The sequence below is a fragment of the Notolabrus celidotus genome, chromosome 20 (genome assembly GCF_009762535.1).
Source record: "Notolabrus celidotus isolate fNotCel1 chromosome 20, fNotCel1.pri, whole genome shotgun sequence".
Taxonomy (NCBI): domain Eukaryota; kingdom Metazoa; phylum Chordata; class Actinopteri; order Labriformes; family Labridae; genus Notolabrus; species Notolabrus celidotus.
This window is the reverse complement of record NC_048291.1, coordinates 15,111,368-15,115,594: the sequence shown is the minus strand read 5'-3', so window position 1 is coordinate 15,115,594 and position 4,227 is coordinate 15,111,368. Positions and strand designations below refer to the sequence as shown.

The 4,227-nt window shown below is 40.6% G+C and overlaps 1 long non-coding RNA gene across 1 annotated transcript; it reads left to right on the top strand.

The window, feature by feature from the left end:
- The first annotated feature begins 419 nt into the window (after nucleotides 1-419).
- Nucleotides 420-821, top strand: LOC117832767. Its single transcript, XR_004635249.1, has 3 exons — nucleotides 420-515; nucleotides 584-685; nucleotides 772-821. It is a non-coding gene; the product is annotated as an uncharacterized LOC117832767 (long non-coding RNA).
- Nucleotides 822-4,227: the final 3,406 nt, after the last annotated feature.

The window sequence follows — 4,227 nt, the reverse complement described above, 5'->3', positions numbered from 1 at the left end:
CTTCAGCCTGCGGTCGAAACGCAGACAACAATGGGGGCACAGGAACCTTTTAGTTCTGGGGAAAGAAGTTCTGGGGGCAAACAGACCCCGGAACTCTTGGTCGAATGCACCTTAAGTTAAATTATTAACAGAGACCCAACACCAAGACAGGATGAGGCTCAGTCTTATCTTATCTTAATCCACCGTCAGCATTGCACCACGCAGTATTTAGCAAGTTACAGCGGCGAGGAAAAACTTCCTTTTAAGAGGCAGAAACTTCGCTCAGAACCAGGTTCATGCTAGACAGCCATCCGCCTCAACCGAGTTGGGGCTTGGTTCCAGAGGCAGCTCCAAGGAACGTGTGAGATAATGGAGCTCAGGGACTCAAGAAACGTCTATGTGTAACCGGCTGATTAGCGCTTATGCCCCACAGCTGGGTGGGAAACAATCACCTGCGGTAACCTGGTTGTTTGCGGGGATTAAATTGAGTGACGGAGCTTCCTTCAGTCACTGCAGAGCTTCTGGGTTGAGAGCAGGTACGAGTCGTCGTGTTTTAAGTGTGTTCAATGTCCGTGCATGTGAGTAACTTTCATTTTTATTCCAGGTTGGTGTTCCTTCAGGTTGGCGGATCTTTGCGTGTCGGCAACGCATATAGTACACGGTATGAGCGCAGGGTAGTGCCGTGATAGGGTCATGGACGGCCGAGGTAAACCTCAACTGTTTTTTGTTTATCTTAATGTTCTGTCTTTTTTGTTGTATGTAAGTGGTTAACGTTCATGTATTTTGTTACAGATTGCCACTTTTGTCTTGTCTTTTTGTCTCTTTTTGCCTTTCTATTTAGCTTGTCTTTGTTCTTTGTTTTTGTTCTTTGTGTCTTTAGTTGAAGACTCTGCTCAGTAACAGTGTGATTTAAAGACTCTGCTCAGTAACAGTGTGATTTAAAGACTCTGCTCAGTAACAGTGTGATTCGAAGACTCTGCTCAGTAACAGTGTGATTCGAAGACTCTGCTCAGTAACAGTGTTGAAGTATCCCCGTCCAGGCTGTGTAGGCAGCCGTGGCTGTAGCTACAGTTTATGGGTCAGGTCTTTTCATGTTTCTTTGCATTTTCAAATTTATTTTCTAGATGTGTAGTATTGTAGTGGGTGTGCCGTGTCTATAGGCCTGATTTAGATAACCTGGCTGCAGTTAGCAGTGTCCTTCTAACACTGATCTCTAGGATGTCTGTTCATGGTTGAACTAATACAATTATTGTGTTTTAAAAACATACCATTTTTCTGCCAATTAAATAAAGATTGTATATATATTTTTCTAAATCATGCCTTTCTATTCATTTGTGAACTTGCCTGTGTATTGTTAAAGGGGAAACCCGCTGTTAAAGGGTTGGTAACTAAAAATAAGTATATTGTTGAAACTCTTTGGGTGAAAGTCCCAATGTGGTGTTGTTGGTATTTTATCTTCTAAACCCAGAAATCCCTTTCCAGCCCTAGCTTGGTTACATATGGTTAGTAACTTTCAATAGTACAGGAAGAGTTAAAGTAAGTGATGGGGGAGTTGGGGGGAGGGGGGTGAAATTGGATCCCAGTGTGTCAGTGCACCAGTTCCCCAGGCAGTCTATAGCAGCATAACTAAGAGCTGGTCCACCTGACCCAGCTCTAACTTTAAGCTTTATCAAAAAGTAAAGTTTTAAGCCTAATCTTAAAAGTAGAGAGGCTGTCTGCCTCCCAGAACCTGACTGGTAAATGATTCCATAGGGGAGGGGCCTGATAACTGAAGGTTCTACCTCCAATACTACTTTTAGAGAATTTAGGTACAACGAGCAGGCCTGCATGTTGAGGGCATAGCGTTCTAGAGGGGTAATATGGCCCTATGAGCTCTTTAAGATATGAAGGTGTCTGACCATTAAGAGCTTTGTAGGCCAGATGAAGGATTTTAAATTCTAGTCTAGATTTAATGGGAAGCACATGAAGAGGTGAGAAGCTAACACTGCATGTGCTTCCAAGTTACACAGTTTGCAAAACACTTTTTCATCCAGCGCAAGGGCTACGAACAAGAATCAAATTTTAAAAAACACATACAAGTAAAACTGTTGGATAGCCATTATGAAATGTAGGCTGAATTTGTAAAGTATAACTCCAAATAAAAGCTTCTTCAGGTTAAAGGCAGGGTCTTATTTAGTAGCAGGGTGTGGCTGTACATTTAGAAAAATAAAAGCAGGTCTCAATTAGAATTCCTTATACATCATTGAATTATCTGTCTAATCAAACAGTGACTAAATATGTTTCTGTTATCGTCTGAAATTTGTGATCTGTCAGTGCTCTCAGGATACCGGCTTGACTCAAAATGACTCTTCACTCCCCCTCAGGCCCTGTTGGCGGGCTGCCTGACATGACCTCAGGATGACTGGAATAGAGATCTAACAGGTTATTGGTGTGTGACTTTCTTCCCTTTTATTATTGCCACGCTTCAAGTCTCAGCCTGCCCGCATTGTTTTTTTTCATGATGGAACACAAAACAAAGCAGAGATTTAGTATTTAGAAATGACTTGAGAATTGCTCAACTATGTGCTTTCTTTTACTCCATCAGAAAAAGTATGCAGATACAGATACCATATAAACTTTGTAATGTACCCATTCTTTACCCATGGGACAACAAGCCAGAACTGTGAAGGTAACCTATAACATTATGGGTAACGATTCCATAGACTCAAGATCTCACAGAAACTTGTGTAATCAAACGTGACTTTAGAAGATAAACATGGGGGGGTGATCGACGTGGTCAGCTGGCTGTCCTGGCATGTGTTCTGTTTTGCAGCAATAAAACAGAAAACGGGGAAAAGAATGTGTGTGCTGGTCTTCTTTTTCAATATTCCACTTTGCTCAGGGAACAGTAGGGTTTACATTCCCTGGCATGTTTTTGTTACAATCCCAGGTCAGGGAGGCTCTGACAGGAGAAGCAAAATAATGACACCACATTGCCAAAATTAATCGGTTTTGACGAGTCCCGAATCAGGTCATGACTCCAGATCATTGGGGGTGGAAAATCCGGCTCTAAATCTGACCTAAAATCATCTAATGTGTGGCCAGTCTTGATCTTATTTTCCAAGTCTTAGTCATTGAGAAAAAAGTTGACAAAATAATATCAATTCACTAGAAAACTATTTTCTAACAGTTTGGAAGAACAAAAAACAGCTCTGACATAATTGTTTGTTTCAGGACTCTTTTTAATATAATTTAATCATACATTTTATAAGAATATGTGTGCTACTCTTAACCTTTTTTAGAAAGCAAATTTACTATTTACTGTGGGAAATTTGCAGACTGTGCTGGACCTATAGGATGTGTACAACACATTTGATTTATGAACATTAGATTGGGACTGATTATGTTGGCATATCCAGTGATTTATATCACCTTTGAAGTCACAGAGCTACAGTATGTGTCATGTGTAAATGTGAATATTTGCAGCCTGAAAATGCTCACTCAACCTAACTTTTGGTTAAACTAACTACAGTCCCTAATTATGTGAGAGTCGTCATTTTAATATCACCCAAACTAATGCGTTATAAAAAAATATGTGCCACAAAGTGTATGCCAGATAGATTATCTATTCAAATAATAGTTGTTTTTTGAGCCAGGGGTTGCTGCTCGGTTACGTTTGAGTTTGTCCCTATCTTATCCTTGGTGGTTTTTACAATTCAATCATGTTGAACTGCTCTTGGTTGCATTTGCAGTTAAATCTTTGAAAGCAAAACAAACAAACAATGCATAGCAGCACTGTAGGCATTTTGGCGGGAACTGTAGCTGAACAAGACAGCACATGAATTCTCATGCAGGTGAATACATGTGACAGCTCTTGCACAAAACTGAAGAAGTTAGGGACGTTGATCTGGCTTAATGATTGTTTCACACACCAGAGTGCATAAGGTTATACTCATAGTGGAAGGCCGCCCGCATTCGATTCCAACCTGCTGTCCTTTGCCTCATGTCATTCCCTACTCTCTTCCAGATTCCTGCTTTATTAACAGACCTATCCTCTCAATTTAAGGTCATAAAGACCCAAAAACAAAATCTTTAAGAGTAGAAGAAATTATTAGGGCTTATGCAAACCCCCCCAAAACACTCCCAAACTATAAGACAGTATTAATCAACACATTCAAGCCCTCCTCTTCATCTTATGACTCTGAATTTAGTTGGTTCTCAAGTCAGAGTCCAAGTCCAGGTCTTTAGTGCTCTGTAGATGACCCCAAA